General features: G+C 40.6%; 2 long non-coding RNA genes across 2 annotated transcripts in view; one reads left to right on the top strand and one right to left on the bottom strand.

The window, feature by feature from the left end:
• The window catches only part of LOC110741483, a 143,465-nt gene that overhangs the window by 89,354 nt on the left and 33,127 nt on the right, over positions 1-20,984 (top strand). The gene's annotated exons all lie outside the window — the stretch shown is intronic.
• Positions 4,625-19,670, bottom strand: LOC103878573. Its single transcript, XR_004177778.1, has 3 exons — positions 19,319-19,670; positions 9,464-9,585; positions 4,625-4,812 (listed from the first exon to the last, which is right to left on the bottom strand). It is a non-coding gene; the product is annotated as an uncharacterized LOC103878573 (long non-coding RNA).

Raw genomic sequence — 20,984 nt, 5'->3', positions numbered from 1 at the left:
TGTCTCGAACCCCTGACATCAGGTGATCTGCCCGCCTCAGCCTCCCTAAATGCTAGGATTATAGGCCTGAGCCACTGTGCCTGGCCAGAATTTTTGTAGTTCCAGAGATGCTACCAAGAAACTGAAAAGACCACGCACAGAATGAGAGAAAATATTTGCAAATCATATATCTGATAAGGGATTATATCCAGAATGTATAAAGAACTCTTACCATTCAATAATAAAAAGACAAATAATCCAATTTAAAAATGGGCAATGGATCTGACTAAACATATTTCCAAAGACTAGCCTGTGTGCTCACAGGAAGATGATCAACATTATTTGTCATTAGAACAATGTAAATCAAAACCACAAATGAGGCTGGGCGTGATGGCTCACACCTATAATCCCAGCACTTTGGGAGGCTGAGGTGGGGAGATCACTTGAGGTCAGGAGTTCGAGACAAGCCTGGCCAACATGGCAAAACACTGTCTCTACTAAAAACACAAAAATTAGCTAAGTGTGGTGGTGGGTGCCTGTAATCCCAGGTACTTGGGAGGCTGAGACAGGAGAATCACTTGAATCCAGGAGGCAGAGGTTGTAGTAAGCTGAGATTGAGCCACTGCACTCCAGCGTGGGTGACAGAGCGAGACTCTGACTGAAAAAAAACACAACAAAAAACGCCAGTGACACTGTTCTACACTCACTATTATAGCTATAATCAAAAAGACAAATAATGACAAGTGTTGACAAGAATGTGGAGAAGTTAGACCCTTCATACATTGCTTGTAGAACACAAAATGGTGCAGCTACTTTGGGACACATTTTGGCAGTTTCTCAAGATGTTAAACATACTGTTAGACAGTGAAACCCCGCCTGTACTAAAAATACAAAAAATTAGCCAGGTGTGGTGGGGGGCACCTGTAGTCCCAGCTACTCGGGAGGCTGAGGCAGGAGAATGGTGTGAAACCAGGAGGCGGAGCTTGCAGTGAGCTGAGATTGGGCCACTGCACTTCAACCTGGGTGACAGGGCGAGACTCCGTCTCAAAAAAAAAAAAACCATAGTGTTAGAATACAACCCAGTACTTAACCAACCCCTCCGCCCCAGTATATATATCCAAGAGAAATAAAAATACACGTTCACACAAAAAGTGACGTATGAGTGTTCATGGCAACATTATTTAATAATAACCAAAAAGTGAAAACAACTCAAATATTCATTAACTGATGAACATGGCATATCTTTATTAAGGAATATTACTCAGCAATATAAAGAAATATTACAACATGGATAAAACATGAAACACTATGCTAGGTATAAGTAGCCAAAACACAAAAGACCACATATTCTGCCATTCAATTTATATAAAATGTCCAGAAAATGCAAATCTATAGACACAGAAAGTAGACAGATGATTACCAAGGAACAGAGCAGGTTGGAAGGGATAGAAATGATGGTAATATGTATGGGACTTGGGGGATTGTTATGGCTCAGTTGTGTACCCCCAAAATTCATATGTTGAAATCCTAATCCCCAGTGCCTCAGAATGTGACTGTATTTGGAGGTAAAGCCTATAAAGAGTTAAGGTTAAATGAGGTCATACATGGCCCCTAATCCAATCTGACGGGTGTCCTTATAAGAAAAGATGAGGACACAGACACACAGAGGGAAGACCATGTGAGGACACAAGGAGACAGATGCCTACAAGCCAAGGAGAGAGGCCTCAGGAGAAACCAGTCCTGTCCACAGCTGGATCTTGGACTTACAGCCCCCGGAATCATGAGAAAATAATACATTTCTGTTGTTTAGGTCACCCAGTCTGTGGTGCTTTGTTATGGCAGCCCTAGCAAACATTTATAGGGATGAAGAACGGGTCCTAAAACTGACTGCGGTGATGGTTATACACGTCAGTGAATAGATTAAGCATCACTGAATTTTACTTTTAGATGGATAAAATGTACATTATATTAACTATATCTCAACACAGCTATGTATTTTTCTAAAGTACAAACAGTTTTTTTTTTTTTTTTTTTGAGACAGAATCTCTCTCTGCCACCCAGGCTGGAGTGCAGTGGTGCGATCTCGGCTCACTGCAGTTTCCGCCGCCCGGGTTCACACCATTCTCCTGTCTCAGCCTCCTGATAGCTGGGACTACAGGCGCCCGCCACGGTGCCCGGCTAATTTTTTTTCGTATTTTTAGAAGAGACAGGGTTTCACCTGTGTTAGTCAGGATGGTCTCGATCTCCTGACCTCGTGATCCGCCCGCCCCGGCCTCCCAAAGTGCTGGGATGACAGGCGTGAGCCACTGTGCCCGGCCCAGTATTTTTTAAAATACAAAAACGTTACATAGAGTGAACTCTATGGCACAGCTTCCATACTGAAGGAATTATACTCTGTGTTTAAAAACCTGATTAATATTTGGATTAAGTTTTTTTAAAACTGGGTCATTAAATTTTATTTTAAGGTTTTAACAGTTCTTTACCCAAGCCAAACATTTTATCTATAGTTGCCCAAGGAAAAGCAGTAAGCGGGTTACTTAATTTCTTCCCTGTGGCAATCCTTGGCTCTCGCCCTTCTTAACACTTTATTAATGCAAGTCAGCAACTGCTATTTTTACATCTTATCTTTCATCAATGTTTAAGAGATAGCAAGTCTAGGGCTTATAATGGTCTGCTAATATTGTTCTTAACAAGACACTTAGCTTCCATAGTTATTTGCCAATGAAGCAAGAAAGTGGTACCACTTCATCATTATTCTGATTTTATTGGAGAGAGTGGATGTGTGAGTTTGCTGAGGGAAGCAGCCCAAGGAAGTGGGATGGGACAAATTCTACAACAGAGATCACCATAGACAAGGAGTGGACCCATGAAACTTAAAGATGTAGAAATTTAGGGAGTGACTTTACATCCTGTGATTCATGTCTTTGGGGGTTTATTATTAGTATTAATTCCTTGTTGCCATATAACAAAATATGTAAATGGGTTGCTGTGGTGAGTCATATTATATTATAATTTTTTTTTTTTTTTTTTTTTTGAGACAGAGTCTCGCTCTGTCTCCCAAGCTAAAGTGCAGTGGCGTGATTTTGGCTCACTGCAACCTCCGCCTCCCGGGTTCAAGTGATTCTCCTGCCTCAGCCTCCCAAGTAGCTGGGACTACAGGCACCTGTCACCACGCCCGGCTAATTTTTGTATTTTTAGTAGAGACGTGGTTTCACCATATTGGCCAGGCTGGTCTTGAAGTCCTGACCTTGTGATATGCCTGCTTCGGCCTCCCAAAGTGCTGGGATTACAGGAGTGAGCCACCGCGCCCGGCCAATTTTGGTTTTAATTAGAAACTAGATAGGATGCATACCAACTATATATTATGACATGTCACCACCCCCTGCCAAATAGACACACACACAAACATACACATTTTCTCCTTATCTTTTCTCTAATCACGGTATCTATTTCACTCACAACTTTTATGCAAAATCATGAAATAAAAATAATTTTAAAAATTATTAATCTTCATATTGTGAGACTAGATGGATAAATTTGGTATATGTGATATTATTTATCTTTGGTAATTTTGTAAAGAGTTTTAAACGGTTTTTAACATTCAAACGGAAAGACACATCTCTCTCTTTTAATATAGAAGGTGAGTCTTGGTTATTTACAGCATACATGGGGGGCCTTATCTGATTCTCCAACCCCTGGAAAAATAGAGTTGAATGCTCATTTGATCCTATTCCACATGCTACTGGTTTCCCTCCTGTTCACCCTGCTCCAGCCTTGAGGATGTTCTTGCTGAAATATCACCATCCAAAGCTCTTCCTCTATCAGGCTTTTGCATTTGCTGTTCCCTTTTCCACATCTTCTCAAGGCCGGATCTTCTTTAGTTTTCTGCAAAATGTGAACTCTGTGAAGAGGCCTCCCTGACCAGTTAAACTAAATTAGCCACTGCCCCATGACTTTTTTGTTTTTTTTAACTTTCTTAAAGTGCTTTAATCTCAAGTGTTTATTATTGTTCTTTGAGTGCATTTTGATCATTTGTTTTTTCTTGTTTGTTGTCTAGAAGTAGATGACAACTTCATGACAATAGGAACGTAATCCTCATGAGGGCAGGCGTTTTACTCGTATTGTTCACCATGACTCTCCCACTCCCATCTCAAACTGGGTGCTGTAATAGGCATTCAATAAATAACGGAATGACTGAATGACAGACAAATGTCACACGTCATGCTACCTGATGTTATAACATCCAATGTTGATAAATGAACAGAAGCAAAATTAAAGGCCATGAGAAATTGTAATGGTCACACTGATTAAAGGCTCTGTGGGCTGCACCTCATCGCACACATTTGTCAGTGGCTGAATGAAGGTGATATTTAGCAGTTTGATATTACCTATGAAAACGAGCCAAATGGATGTGGCATGCTTTCTTTTTTTGAAACATATTTAATAATTGATTTCAATCATTTTCCATCTGAAGTTTTAATATACTTTTAACAACAGATTTCATAGTTTGGTTTTGTTTTCTTGTTTAGTGACTCATTTACTTGATCATTAATGTTAAGCCAGTTCTTTATGTAGTTGTATGTAGAAGTAGCCACAAACTCCCCAGCACCAACTCCAGGCCAGTTTGAACACGGAGGACTCACTCAAATTCCTGCATCTCAATGATGGTACAGCCTGGAGCCCTTCTGTCCTCCACACCGATAGGCAGTCACAGCTGATTTGGTTCTTTAGCAGTGAATCTCTGTCCTGCTGCCTTCAAGCTGCCATTTCATTTCTTCAATATGGAGACAGGAAACGTGGCTTACCATCAGCAACAAGTTAGTAGTAATCATCCTCAGGGAAGACACAAAAACGTTTGTCAAGAGGGTCCAAAGGTTGTAGCTGATGAGAATTTACAGGAAAAAAGGAAGGAAGGAAGAGAGGGAGGGAGGGTGGAAGAGACAGAGGGAGAGTGTAAGAAAGAGAGGAAGGAGGGAAAGAAAGAAGGAGGGAGCAAGAGAGTGAGAGAGAGAGCCTGAGAAAGATACCGGTGGGCTCCACACATACCAGCAAAACAAACTCATTGAGGTAGAACATTTTAGCATTTAAGTTTTGACCAGCATCCAGATGATTTCCTTTATTTTTCTGAGACAGAGTCTTGTACTGTCTCCTAGGCTGGAGTGCAATGGCGTGATCTCAGGTCACTGCAACCCCCTCCTCCTGGGTTCAAGTGATTCTTCTGCCTCAGCCTCCCAAGTAGCTGGGATTGCAGGTGCCTTCCACCACGCCTGGCCACCACGCCACCACTTCTCCATGTTGGCCAGGCTGGTCTCGAACTCCTGACCTCAGGAGATCTGCCTGCCTCAGTCTCCCAAAGGGCTGGGATTACAGGCGTGAGCCATCGCACCCAGCCTCAAATGACTTTCACATGTACTTAGCAATGCAAAACTATGGTCCTGAATTCTTGATTTTGTGCATTTTGCTTAAAGGAATGTAAGTTGACAAATGGTATGTGTAATTTCCCTTGTGGTTTCCCTCTTCAAAGTCTGTGCTCACTACATTTAATAATGAGATATAAGTTTAGGAAATGCCTCCATAGTGTTCATTATACTTTGTGTATTTTCCCTGAGACAGGAAACAGAGGACTGTCTGTCAAAGAAAGCAATTTTTATAAATTCACAGCCAACAGGGAATATTCCTTTCATTTTTTTAAGTTAAATCTGTAATTTAACAAGTGTAGAGAAGTGTTTGTCAGCAAGGAGATTGAAAACATTATGTGTATTCTCTACCTGCTGATAATGATATTCCAAGTGGGAAGTCACAAATATATTGGCATCAATAGCAATACGGAAAGCAGATTAAGCTCCAAAACTCGTCACCCACTTTGAAGCCAAATAAAAAGCCCGTTTTTCTTTCTAGCTATCAATGATGTAAAACTACAGACTGTAACTGCAAATAATCATTGGCAAGGACAACATAAAAGTTATAAATTTAGACTTTGAAAACAAATCAAACTTGAAACAATCCTCTGTATTTTATTCCTAAATTAAAAATTTCCTCCTTTTTCTTGAGTGAAAGAACTTATACGTAAGCATGGAAATGAGAACTCAATCATTTGCTGAAACATATGCGTGAGAGTTACTTAATTCAAAACCACTGTTGTCATATGAAATAAAGCAGAAATTGATTAGCAGGTAATAAAAGGCAATTAATTTAACAGGCAGTAAATATACTGCTGATTCCTGAAATCTCTCGCCCCATTTTCTCTTTACAAAACTATTTCAACTCATAGCATTCTCTCCTTTCACTGAAGTCCTATAGTAATTAAAATCAGTAATTTAATTATATACTGCCTTGGTATACAGAGTTTAGGGTTTGTAGGACTATTGCTAATCATCTAAATCAGGAGTTTGGTAAACTGTGGCCCAAAGAATGAAACTTGGCCATACCTATTTTTTTACATTTTGTCTACGGTTGCTTTCCTGTGACTGAGCTGAACAGCTGTACAGAGACGTTGCAGCCTCTAGAACAAAAGTAAATTTACTATCTGTCCCTTTATTGAAATAGACCCTAAGATTGTCACAGGGAAAAAATTAAGTCTTCTAATCAGAGGATATTGTTTCACAAGTGGGGTCCCTAAGATGGAGCAGACAACCCTCCTGGGGCCTGCACCTGATCCACCCGGGATCACGCTGCCTGGATCCACCAACCTCCATGGATCGATTGACAATTTTGTTGTAACTTCTGTTTTCCTGAAATTTACCCCTACCTTTAAAACCCTTACTTGCGGCAGGGTGTGGTGGCTCACACCTGTAATCCCAGCACTTTGGGAGGCCGAGGCGGGCAGATCACGAGGTCAGAAGATCCAGACCATCCTGGTTAACACGTTGAAACCCTGTCTCTACTAAAAATACAAAAAAATTAGCTGGGCGTGGTGGCGGGCACCTGTAGTCCCAGCTACTCGGGAGGTTGAGGCAGGAGAATGGAGTGAACCCGGGAGGTGGAACTTGCAGTGAGCCAAGATCACACCACTGCACTCCAGCCTGGGTGACAGAGCAAGACTCCGTCTCAAAAAAAAAAAAAACAAAAAAAAACCAAAAGTGTGTAGCACCTCCCTACCCTCTCTCTCTTGATTGCTTCTGCTTTCACCATGTGACATGTAAGCTCCCCCTTTGCCTTCCATCATGAGTAAAAGCTTCTTGAGGCCTCACCAGAAGCCATGTTTCCTGTACAGCCTGAAGAACTGTGAGCCAGTTAAACCTCTTTTCTTTGTAAATTACCCAGTCTCAGGTATTTCTTTATAGCAATGCAAGAATAGCCTAATATGATGACTATGTTAATATAAAAGTAAATTTCAGGCCAGTGTGGTGGCTCACGCCTGTAATTCCAGAACTTTGGGAGGCCAAGGTGAGTGGATCACCTGAGGTCAGGAGTTCAAGACCAGCCTAGCCAACATGGTGGAACCCTGTCTCTACTAAAAATACAAAAAACTTAGCCGAGCATGGTCACAGGTGCCTGTAATCCCAGCTACTCAGGAGGCTGAGGTGGGAGAATCACTTGAACCGACAAAGTGGAGGTTGCAGTGAGCTGAGATCATGCCACTGTACTCCAACCTGGGTAATAAGAGCAAAACGTCGTCTCAAAAGAAAAAAAACCAACAAAGTAAATTTCAGATCAAAGAATATTGCCAGTAATAAAATAAATTGGCTATTTCGTAATGATAAAAGGTCTTAATCCTAAATGTTTGTGTGCCTTATGGCAAAGCTTCACATACTGAAAAAACTCAAAGAAAAGATAGACAAATCCACAATCATAGGTAGAGATTTAAATGCCTCTGTCTCAATAATGATAGAATACAGAAATGGAAAATTAGTAAAGATACAGAAAAATTTACACAATGTCATCAATCTACTTGATCTAATTGACTTTTACAAAATATTCCACCCAACAATATAGGAATATACATATTTTTCAAGAACAGATGGGGCATTTATCAAGATAGACCATATTCTGGGACATCATCAAGTCTCAAGAAATTAGAAAGGATTAAAATCCTACAAAATCTATTCTCTGACTAGATTGAAATTAAAGATTAACAACTGAAATCTCTTTCACAATTTTCCAGGAATCAGAGAAAAAAATTACACACTCCTTTTAAAAAATGAGTGAAATTATAAGTGGGAGCTAAGCAGTGAGTGTACATGGACACAAAGAAGGAAATAATAGACACTGGGGACTCTTTGAGGATGGAGGGTGGGAAGAGGGTGAGGACTGAAAAATTACCTACCAGATATTGCGCTGATTACCTGGGTGACAAAATTATCTGTACACAAACCCCTGTGACATGCAGTTTACCAGTGTAACAAACCTGCATATGTACCCCTTAACCTAAGACAAATGTTGTGAAGAAAAAAAATGTGTGAAATAAGAAATACTGAAAAGGATTTTGAACTAAATAAAATTGAAAGCACAACAAAGGCAGCTAAGAAATGGCTTGGGGAAGGGTGATGTGTGGCAATGACAGTCTATACTAGAAAAGGAGAAGAGTTGCAAATCAATGACTATTTCCACATTAAGAAACTAGAAAGAGAAAAGCAATTAAACATCAAGAAAGTACATGCAGGAAAATAAAGTTCTGACCAAAAATAAATGGAATAGAAAACAGAGAAATAGAGAAAAATAAATGAAACCAAAAGCTAATTCACTGAGAAGGTCAAGGAAATTAATATACCTTTAGCAAGACTGGCAAGGAAAAAAGAAAAGAAACTAATTGAAAATATCTGATGAGAAATGGTATTACTGTGGAGTCTAAAGATGTTGAAAGAATAATAAGGGAAGATTGTAAACAAATTTATGCCAAAACATTCAAGAACTTAGACAAAATGGACAAGTTTCCAAGGGTCACAAACTATCAAAGCTCCCTCATGAAGAAGTTGAAAACTTGTGTAGCCTTATATCTACTAAAGAAAGGTTTGCAGTTAAAAACTTTCCCCCAAATTAAGCTCCAACTTTAGGTCACTTTACTAATGAATTCTATCAAGCCCTTAATGAAGGAATAATACTAGTTACACACAGACTCTTTCAGAAAATTGAAGAGGAAGGAATCCGTTCTAATCCATTCTATAATGCCAGACTGATTACTCCAATACCAAAACATGGAAAATACATTATCAAAATCTATCTTACTGTTGTATCTCTCATAAACACAGATGTCAAAATTCTTAGCAAAATTTTAGCAAATACAATCTACAATATACAAAATAGATAATGTATCATGTATAAATGGAAATTTAAGGTTGTTTTAACATTGGAAAATGAATTAAAGAAATTAATCTTACTACTGAACAAAAAGGAAAAATCTTACCATCCTATCAACAGTTATAAAAATACATTTGAATAAGTTCAACATCCATTTCTGATTAAAAAGGAAAAATAAAAACCTTTCAGGAGAGCAGAAATAAAAGGGACTTACCTCAGTCTGATAAAGCACCTATGAAAAACTTACATCTAAGCATCCTAGGATCACGAATGAGACAAGGAGGCCCACTGTCGTCATTTCTATTCAACGTTGTACTGAAGCTATAGCCAGTGAATCCAGGCAAGAAAAGTAAGTTAAAATCATCTGTGCTGGAAGGAAGAAATAAAACCATCTTTACTGACTTGACAACATCGTTGTCTAAATAGAAAACATGATTGAACCTACACAACTGTAGAGGCAAGAATAAGGTGGTTGATCTTTGATACGCCTGATAATTGCAGCCAGTAAAAACTCCTGGTACAGATTAATGGAGTCCAAAATAGGTAGGTGAGTTTTTTTTTAACTCTCATTCCCTCAATCGTTTATTCCAAGCCGCTGATTCCAAATGTGTAATTGTAATGGAATGCACATCTATCAGGTATTCATCAGGACAGGCTGGGTTCACCCATCCTATTACTATCCTCTGCTCACACTGGTCTCATTACATCGTTCTCCTGTTATTTGTCCATGTCCCTTATGGCCTCTGTCGCATAGGCAGGCTGATGCTTGGTCTCAAATTAATCACTGTGCTATAAAAGATCCTTGCCATGTAATCTATCATTTTCATGTTAAATTCCCTCAAGTGGTCTATGTCTACTGTATTTTGTTTCTACCAAAAACAAAACATGATTGTAAAGAGTTGAGAACTTGAACAAGTGCCATAACGATAAAAACAAATCTACTGGGAATAGTTTGTTTGAATGCACATTGGCCATTCATTACATAAAATTCCTGCGTAAATGAAAGCCTTCCAGTTATTTTTAAACATATTTATATAGATAATGTAGATAAGGCAAAACATTGCTGGTAGTATTCAATAATTCCTCACATAAGGAAAGAGACTTGCCTTTGGGCATGGAGCATTTGTCTGGGGTGATCACATGGAGGGTCCTGACTCAGTTTACCTCCCTCATTAACCTGCTTGTTGACTAAATTATCACAACTTGATCACAATTCCTTTGAAGCTGCCTGAATCGAAGCCACTAATCTACAGATAAAATAAAAATACACATTCGGCATTACATACAAAGTAACATTGCCTTATATACTGTATCTACACTTTATTGCGAACTGGAAATTCCATCAAGATGGAGAGGCATTACTGAAGGCAAGCAAGCAAAACACTAGCATGCAGCCAGACTCACGGCAGGAATTATGCATGATCTGCCTTGTCCTCACCCTCGGAGCACTGCCTGCATGTCTGTAGGCCTCAGCCATGCCCAGCTCCTGTGGAAAGTGTGGGTTTGGCCAGTTGCTACCATCGCTACTCCTCAGTGGGTCCTGGATCTCAGCATTTGCCTGGTAGTCCTGGGCCCACCTGCTGATGTTGAGGATAAAGGGAGTAGGGAGAAGGGGTCATTCTGCTTCCTTCACGTGGAAGTGCAGGTGTTAGTTTTGGGGGACTGGACAGCAATGAGCATGGTTCCTTGACTCCTGGAGCAAGGGGTGTCTGGCCACTTCCACATTGTTGCCACTCACTCCTAGTGATACACCAGGCACCAGATGCTCCACTCCTGAGACACGTGCCCTGGCTGCCTCAACACTGGCCCTTCCCCCACCTTGGATGAGCTCCAGTTGCTTCAGCATGAGCAGGGCTCACTCTTTCACTCTACAGCAGGCCTAGGCTGTGCTGGCTTCTGAGATGCCCCAGGACACCCGCTGGGAAGTGGGGTGTATGTGTGTGAGGTGCCAGTGTCGGTCCATTCTTACTGGGCACCCTTATCTTCCCAGCTTTTCCCTTGTGCCACCCTCAGTGTTTTCTCTCCCATGATTTCCCTTTCAGGTCACACCACTTTGCTGCTTGACCTTGAGTGTTAGCAACCCTTCCCTGCTCTGGGACTCAGTTTACCTTTTGTTTGTTTAGAGGGGCAGGACAGGTGATTTCTTCCTAGCTTGACTCCAGATCAACAGCTTGCTCTCCCCTGGTGGCAGTAGAGAGATCTATGAATCACTGCTCACCCTCATACCCACTCCTGCCCCTCAGCATACTCCCACCCCCGGTCTTCCCAGGTCACCTGCTCTTACGTTCCACCACACCCCTGCATGCCAGCCTCTCCCAGCAGCCTTCCCATAGACTCCTTCTCCCCTCTCCCCATCTCTTTCCTTTAGAGGCTTTGGAGCCCATCAGCCCAAGGACCAGGACTCCACGGCCCTGCACCCCTCCTGCGTGAGGATGGCCCCAAACTTTGGCAGATGCTCTGGCTCTAAAACATGAGCCAGCACCAGGTACCCCAGGCAGGGCCCTAGTTCTGCTGTCCTGCCCTGAAGGCCATGTTCAGTGGCTGGCCTAGCCTGATGGGAACTTGTACAGTCAGGAAATCTCTCCACAGCTCCAGGCCCAGGTAAATGGTTCTCAATACTCTGGCCCAAGGGACTGGTCCTTTGAGGCCAGGAGCACATCTCATTTTCAAGGGAACCTTCATTTTCAAGGAAAAACATGCAAGACTCTATTGCTAGAAGAATTTACTGTATTTTTATTTATATATATATATTTTTGAGATGGAGCCCAGGCAGGAGTGCAGTGGCATGATCTTAGCTCACTGCAACCTCCGCCTCCTGGGTTCAAGTGATTCTCTTGCTTCAGCCTCCCCAAGTAGCTGGAAACACAGGCACACGCCACAAAGTCCAGCTAATTTTGTTTTTGCTTTTGTTTTGTATTTTTAGTAGAGATGAGGTTTTACCATTAGCACCACCATGCCTGGCTAATTTTGTATTTTTAGTAAAGATGTTTTGCCACGTTGGCCAAGCTGGTCTTGAACTTCTCACCTCAAGTGGTCCGCCCACTTTGGCCTCCCAAAGTGCTGGGATTACAGGCTTGAGACACTGCACCAGCCCTCAAAAAAGGTTTCATAAAGCCCTAGTGCTTCATCTACTAGGCTATGTATCTCCAAATCCATTTGACCATTCAGTGTACATTTATTTTTAAACTCTTAAATGTCAATCCGGGTGTATATATAATTTATTTGGCTACAGAATGTCAGTTATATTTTATGTCTTTGGTTAAAAAATTAGGATACAAAATTTTATTCTCAAAACACGTTTATGTAATGTTGATTAATAAAAATAATTCACCTACTTATGTTTGATAATTAAATAATTAGTTTTATCTTTCCCATCACAGTAGGTGACACATAGAATATTTAGGTTTTGATTTTGTCAAGATGAAAATGAATAGTAAACCTGTTTAGAATTCTGAATTCAATCTCAAGGAATAGGAAAAAAAAAGCAGATTTCATTTTAATTTGGTTTGTATTATTCACACAGGAATATACCTGGGGCAGATAAATTTTCTAGAAAATCAGATGTCCTTTCATATGAGAATAGAGTTCAATGATATACTTTTCATCATACGCATCACATGACAATGTCATCTTTAAATAAAGGCGGCCAGGTGCGGTGGCTCACGTCTGTAATCCCAGCACTTTGGGAAGCTGAGGCGGGTGGATCACCTGAGGTCAAGAGTTCGAGACCAGCCTGGCCAACATGACGAAAACCCGTCTCTACTAAAAATACAAAATTAGCTGGCGTGGTGGCAGGTGCCTGTACTCTCAGCTACTTGGAGGCTGAGGCAGGAGAATCGCTTGAACCCGGGAGGCGGAGTTTGCAGTGAGCCGAGATCACGCCACTGCACTCCAGCCTGGGTGACCAAGCGAGACTCATTTTCAAAATACATAAATAAATAAAAAAGAAAAAAAAATATATATATAGAGTAAAGGGAACAATTACATTTTACAATATTGTAGTGGAAATAAACATGGTTTAATTCACTGGAAACAATTAGCTCTGCTCTATACAAAATTCACAAAGATTAAAAATAAATACACTCTACATTAAACCTCTGAGCACTGGAAGCTCACCTACCTATTCACAGGCTCGCATACTGTAAGGGGGTAAATCCCAAAACACAGATAAGTCCAGTGAAAACTTCATTATGCCCTCCCTTTATCTATCATGTGCAGCTTTGTGCGTTTTCAACATAAATGAGCTTCTGAGGAATTTTAAAAGAATTTGCCATAGATCAATGATAATATGTTCTAAAAATGAGTCATCAATTAAAGCAACAGTATCGTGAATATAGTATTAACAGTTATAGTCAATGAAAAAACAATGACTTTAATTTTTGTCTTTAAGGGTACGAAAAGCATATTCAAAGTTACTAAGGGAACTCAGCTTTAATTTTTCACATCTGAAGGGAAAGGGCTAAGGAAGGAATTGTTTTAGCCTTTCATTCAACATTGTAACTGCAAACAAAAAATCACTTTGAAATAAACATACAACTTTATCCCTTGCTAATTAAGAAGGAACTTCTTGGTCATAATTATATAATGGCCAATTTTTACTTCTAATTTTGGCTTGGATTTCCCTAGTTTATTTATTAGCCATTGAGTTATTATGATCATCCAGTTGTTAGTCTTTAGACATAATAGTTGTATTAGCTGTTGGTTAATTTTTTTTCCAAAATTTACATAACTCTGGCTGTCCTATCAATTTCCCATAGAGTTTTCATTCCACTTGAATCTGCGAAAAGTGTCTGATTAAAAATCATATGGATAATTACCATCAACACTCATTTCTCAGCAGCTGTTGAGGAGGAGATGCAATTATATACACATCATCCCAAAGTGAACTCATCGTGATGGAAGGGACATTAGAAATAAGAGGAGAGTGGTTAAATCAGTAAAAGATCGACTCCATTACACTGCCATCTGTTAATCCGTGACCTTGCTTCCATTGTTCTGTGCCCATTTATTGATTTAATGACATTAATATTGTTTGACGACTGCCTAGTGTCTGCAATAAATGTTAATTTTTTTGCTCAACAGTTGTTGCATCCACCATGAAAATATATTTGAGCATCAATCATTTTCACTGTACATCTGGTTGGAAAATATTGGACACTATACGAAGTCCTTTATAAGGAAAATACAGATAACTTGCATTTTTAGTAAACTCTACCGATGAAGCTGTGCTGATGACATACTCCCCATGACATATCTGAGAACACACTTCCCGCAGGAGAGGTGAGCTACCAAAGTGTAAGCATCAGTAAGAACACAGCACTCCAGGTTACTGCAAGCACCTTTTTTTTTTTTTTGAAACGGAGTCTCACTCTGTCTCCCAGGCTGGAGTGCAGTGGTGCGATCTCGGCTCACTGCAATGTTTGCCTCCCAGGTTCACGCCATTCTCCTGCCTCAGCCTCCCCAGTAGCTGGGACTACAGGCCCCCGCCACCACACGCGGCTAATTTTGTGTGTTTTAGTAGAGACAGGGTTTCACCGTGTTAGCCAGGATGGTCTCGATCTCCTGACCTTGTGATCTGCCCGCCTTGGCCTCCCAAAGTGCTGGGATTACAGGCGTGAGCCACTGCACTTGGCCAGCAAGCACCTATTTTAAAGGGATGTGCTACCTAAATATTTGTGTCTAACATCACACTGTTACAAATGATGCACTGAACAGCAGTTATTATTTTACCAAAAAAAGTTTCTGTGGAAGAATCTCTTAACAAGCTTATGACAGGAGAAAAAAAGAAAAAAAAAAAACTAGACAAGGTTTTAAATTATTTCTACAGATCCAGGTAACACAAAGGAGTCTTCAGTTCCTCAATTTTCTTAAGCACCACCTTGAGTGCTAAATAATTATATAGCAAGTCTGAATATCTCGTATGACATGCTACATAAGTGTTTAATCTCTTCTATTAGGTCCCATGACATCTTGCTTGAGTACTCAGTATTCAATTTATTGTTCTAACCACAAAATTCCCCAGTATATTTAAACACGCTCAGGTCTCTCCCAACTTACACACCCACTTGCATACCACACTACCCTAGAGCTAACCCTATGGCTCTATTTCCATTCATTTATTCATCCACTTATTCATCAAATATTTAATGTGCATCAGCTGTCTGTCAGCACTGTTCAAAGTTCTGAAGATATAATGTATAAGACAAACCACATCTTTACTCTGCCATTTCGATCTTATATTTTCATGGTGGAAGATGAAAATAAAGTAGATAAATAAAAAATACCCAAACATACACAGAAATAATATAATTGCAGAAAGTGATCATTGCTATTATAAAAATAAAACATGGTAATGGGAAGAATTAGAATGGCTCCTCAGCGTTCCCTCCATCCCTACTGCCGCCATCCTAGAACAAGATGGCATCACTTTGCTTCTTAACCAGATGGCCAGTGACATCTGACTAGTTCCTTCACATTGCCTGACTCTCCTGATTATTTTCCAACACTGTAGAAACTTTTAAAAAAGCAATCCTCAGTCAGGTACGGTGACTCACACCTGTAATCCCAACATTTTGGGTGGCGGAGTGGGGCAGATCACTTGACGTCAGAAATTTGGGACCAGCCTGGCCAACATGGTGAAACCCCATCTCTACTAAAAATACAAAAATTAGTTGGGCATGGTAGCGGGTGCCTGTAATCCCAGCTACTCGGGAGGCTGAAGCACAAGAATTGCTTGAACCCCCGAGGCGGAGCTTGCAGTGAGCCAAGATCATGCCACTGCACTCCAGCCTGGGTGACAGAGCAAGACTCAGTCTCAAAAAAAAAAAAAAAAAAGTAATCCTCCCTGATTGCTCCTCCCTGAATGCCACACACACTTAACACTTGTTATTAGTTTCTCATGGATCTCCAGATAAAAATCAATATCCTTCCACAGACTTTAAGGCTCTGAATGAACAGGCTATGCCTGGTTTTCCAGCCTCACCCAGCACACCATTTTCCTTCTCTCCTTCCTGCAGTCGCCTATCCAAAGGACTCCAGTGATCCATTCTCCATGTCAACATTAAGACTTAGTACTGTGTTTTTTTCCGGTCAACTAACATCTCCCCATCTCATTTTCCCTAACTCATACGTGAGGTCTCAACCAAAGTGGCACTTCCTAAAGCAAGCTATTCCAGGCCACTTGCCTCTGTCAGGTTCTTTTGTTAAATGATCTCATAGATATGGACTTTTAAAAAAATTTTTTGCAGGACAACAGAGTTTTATTATTACTCAAATCAGTCTCCCTGAGCATTCAGGGAGCAGAGTTTTTAAGGATAAATTGGTGGGTGGGTGGGAAGCTAGTGAGTCAGGAGTGCTGATTGGTCAGGGATGAAATCACAGGGAGTCGAAGTTGCCTTTTTGCACTGAATCTGTTCCTGGGTGGGGGCCACAAAATCAGGTGAGCCACTTGGGCTGGTTTCTGTATCCATCACTGAAGGGAGGCCACTGAACCACGGGCAGGTAGCCACAAGGGCAATCCTAGACAAGCCCCCAAATTTGTAACCACGCAAGGGGTTCACCTTGCCCACTGCCTAGACAGAGCCAATTTATTAAGACAGGGGAATTGCAATAGAGAAAGAGTAATCCATACAGAGTCGGCTGTGTGGGAGGCCAGAATTCTAAACACATAAATATCATGCACATCTGTGGGTGTGTTCATGGAAAGCAACCCAAGTTGACATGTTTGGTGTGTGGATAAGAAAAACAAAATCTCATACATACAAGAAGTAGAAATTTACAGCCAGAGGTGACCAATGAAACTTTGGCTTACCTGAGAGATTTCACTTTTCAAGAGAGTATTAGACTTGCACAGGGCATGTTATTGGCTATATAATTCAATTTTGTCCAGCTTTCAAGGGAAAAGAAGGAAACCCCACCTAATGTAATCATAATATAAACATTATTATATATGCTTTTATTATTATTATAATTACATATTACATTATTTAAATCATAAACATGTCAAGTTTTGCTTTTCATGTGGACAGGTGTAACAATGGATAAATCAAATGCATATTGCATCAGTACAGGAATGCTAGCCTTGTATGAACAAAGTTTTAGTTATAAGTCATCATACTGTTTTTGAGTCATAGAAGAACTACAACAGTCTTCCTGGTTCTATCAGGATGCTTATCCCAGGTTCCATAACATTAGTAAAAGTCTGATCATTCAATCACTGAGCTTCACATGCCCTGCTTGTATGGGAGCTACATCTTACACAATGATCCAATTTTGTTGTTGGATAATTCAAGACTCTCCCTTGTCAAAGCCAATTTCTAAAGCTAAAGATTCACCACACGGTGGGATATACTGTGGACATTCCAAACACATTAGGGTTAAAACATATATCTTGGTGTCAGACACTAATAAAGCTTTCTTGGATTCAATATAAAACTTATGGGGATAAAAAAACTAATGTGTCAATATAAATTATAATTTATATCAAGATTGAGAAATAGATTCCTTCAAGGTTCCACTATTAGTGATATGTATATAAAGGATTAAAATACTCCCTCATGTGAGTAATGGTGCTACAGACATGTTCCCATTGGCATCTGATCTCAGTCAATCAGTAAATTAAGAGCTCTGAGCAGGGTGTGGTGGCTCACGCCTGTAATCACAGCACTTTGGGAGGCCAAGGTGGGCGGATCACGAGGTCAGGAGATCGAGACCATCCTGGCTAACATGGTGAAACCCCGTCTCTACTAAAAATACAAAAAGTTAGCCAGGTGTGGTGGCGGGCACCTCTAGTCCCAGTTACTCGGGAGGGTGAGACAGGAGAATGGTGTGAACCTGGGAGGTGGAGCTTGCAGTGAGACGAGATGGCGCCACTGTACTCCAGCCTCCGCGACAGAGCAAGACTCTGTCTCAAAAAAAAAAAAAAGCTCTGAAACCAAATTTTACTTATTATGACTAAATCTTTTCCTTTTTCTAATAAAAATATATAGTTTTCTTTTAAAAATCTTAATGAAAGTATTATAGGTTTATTCATTGAGTTCCATCATTATCAATTGAGTTTCTTTCTTTCTTTCTTTCTTTATTATTATCATTATTTTTGGAGACAGTCTTGCTCTGTCACTCAGACTGGAGTGTAGTGGTGTGATCTAGGCTCACTGCAAACTCTGCCTCCTGGGTTCAAGCGATTTTCCCACCTCAGCCTCTCAAGTAGCTGGGATTACAGGTGGGCACCACCATGCCTGGCTAATTTTTGTATTTTTAGTAGAGATGGGGTTTCACCATGTTGGCCAGGCTGGTCTCGAACTCCTGACCTCAAGTGATCCACTTGCCTCAGCCTCCTAAAGTATTAGGATTACAGGCATGAGCCACCATGCCCGGCTCATTATAATTTTAAAAGCATTAGTTTCATTCATTTAATATAAGTTGGCTTGTGTCAAATGGAGGCTGAATTGGCCATTGTTCAGGGTTTGGCTTTGTTGGGTCTAGACAGACATGATGAAATTCCCTGGAGAAGTAAAAGCTTTTTGTGAGTTCTGTGGTACTTCCTTCAGCAACATACTGTTTCCACTGAAGTGAGATCAAGTAATATCAGTTCTAAAGTGTATGCTGGGAACTTTCATCAGAGACATTTCTTTGCAATTGTAGAAGTGAAATAGAGCAGGATGGACTGAATGATAAATAGGAAGTAAATAAGGAGCGGAGAAGCTAAAATATTGAAATCAGTGAAATAGGGTGAAGGGGGTTTATTTGTTTTATTAGAGATGTGTGAGACTTAAGTTTAAACACTAATGGGAAATGGCCAGTAGAAAGAGAAAAGCTGATGGAATCAAAGAATTTATAGGAGGTTTGAGCATCAGCCATTTTCACCGTACATCTGAGTACTGTACATTCAGAGAACAAGGAAACATTTTATTTTCCAACTAGATTAAAAAGGAAGGCGATTAAGAATAGCTGGTATGCAGGCATGAATTCAGGAGCAGGGTGTGTCTCAAGATGGAGGTAATTGTCTTGGAGGAGCTTTGAAAGTGAAATGCCTTTGTAGAAAATGCAATTGTAAAATAAGACTTACCTTTGTAAACCAACTACATTATTTCCAGATCCATACCTTAAAATGTTGGGAGTTGGGGGTCAAAGCTCTCTGAAGATGCCTCCGGATGTTCCCATCAGGAGTGAACTCTGTGAATGAAACAATTCAGAAAACAGAGGTCGCTCAGTCTTTGGCCATTGCTGTACAATTGTGAATAAGTAGCATCGCTTCATTATTAAGTCAATAATGCTATCATGAGGGCAGAAATGGAATTTCAAAATAGATCAGTTTATGAGTTTGCTTTACTTCATTTCTTCCTTTATTAAATTTTGCTTCTTACAAACATGATTATATTTTCTTAAAGTTCTGCTGTTGCAGTTTCTATTTGAAGAGCATAATCAGTTTCCCAGCAACCAAAAATAGAAATGTGCTGTCTCAAGAATGAGGACATAAAGGCTAATAATAGATTCCAGTGATTGTGACTTAGAAGCTCTGATTAAAGCATAATTTTCTCTGCCTCATAAGAACAGGAGCCCAGCATAACTGTATTAGAATATGTTCAGCAACATTATTTTTGCAAAGGGTTTGCCAACACTTGGATTTCTCAAAGTAGCTTACAAGGTGACACTTCATTCATTACTACCCATATTTAACTATTGAAAAGTCAGATAGTGGAATTTGCCCAAGAACATACTATATAGCGTGCTTAGAATTGAAACTTGCCTACCATTCTTTCCTTTGTTTTAAGGCAGTGTTTTTCAAACCTAATGATCATTAAAATTGCATGGGAATATTGTTAAATGCAGATTCTAGCAAGATCCCAGGTGATGACAATGCTTCAAATAGCAAGTTTCAAGACATTTTGGGCTGCAGTTACAACTATACTTGCAAACAGAACCGCCTCCTGGGTTCAAACGATTCCCCTGCCTCAGGCTCCCGAGTAGCTGGGATTACAGGCACTTGCCACCACGCCTGGCTGATTTTTGTATTTTTATACCATGTTGAACAAGCTGGTCTCAAACTCCTGATCTCAGGTGATCTGCCTGCCTTGACCTCCCAAAGTGCTGGGATTACAGGCGTGAGATAATTATTTTTAGTCTATCATATTTGTCAAATAAATAACAAATGAAAATATTGTGGTAGGAGTTACTAAAAAATTATTGGCCTGGGGCCAGGTGAGGTGGCTCATGCCTGTAATCCCAGCACTTTGGGAGGCCGAGGCAGGCAGAGCACCTGAGGTCAAGAGTTCGAGACCAGCCTGGCCACCACGCCTGGCTAATTTTTTGTATTTTTAGTAGAGACAGGGTTTCACAGTGTTAGCCAGGATGGTGTCGATCTCCTGACCTTGTGATCTGCCCGCCTCGGCCTCCCAGAGTGCTGGGATTACAGATGTGAGCCATCACGCCCGGCCTGGATTAATTTATTCACATGTATCACTAACTCAAAAAAAAACTTTTTTTTTCTTTTTTCTTTTTGAGATGGTATATCACTCTGTTGCCCAGGCTGCAGTGCAGTGGCACGATCTCAGCTGACTGCAGTCTCCGCTTCCTGTGTTCAAGAGATTCTCATGCCTCAGCCTCACAAGTAGCTGGGATGACCAGTGTGCCAGGCATGGTGGCGGGTGCGTGTAGTCCCAGCTACTCGGGAGGCTGAGGCAGGAGAATGGCATGAACCCAGGAGGCAGAGCTTACAGTGAGCCGAAATCGCGCCACTGCACTCCGGCCTGGGCGACAGAGCGAGACTC

This window comes from Papio anubis, chromosome 13 (genome assembly GCF_008728515.1).
Source record: "Papio anubis isolate 15944 chromosome 13, Panubis1.0, whole genome shotgun sequence".
Taxonomy (NCBI): Eukaryota; Metazoa; Chordata; class Mammalia; order Primates; family Cercopithecidae; genus Papio; species Papio anubis.
The sequence above is the reverse complement of the archived record's forward strand: the minus strand, read 5'-3'. Positions and strand labels throughout refer to the sequence as shown.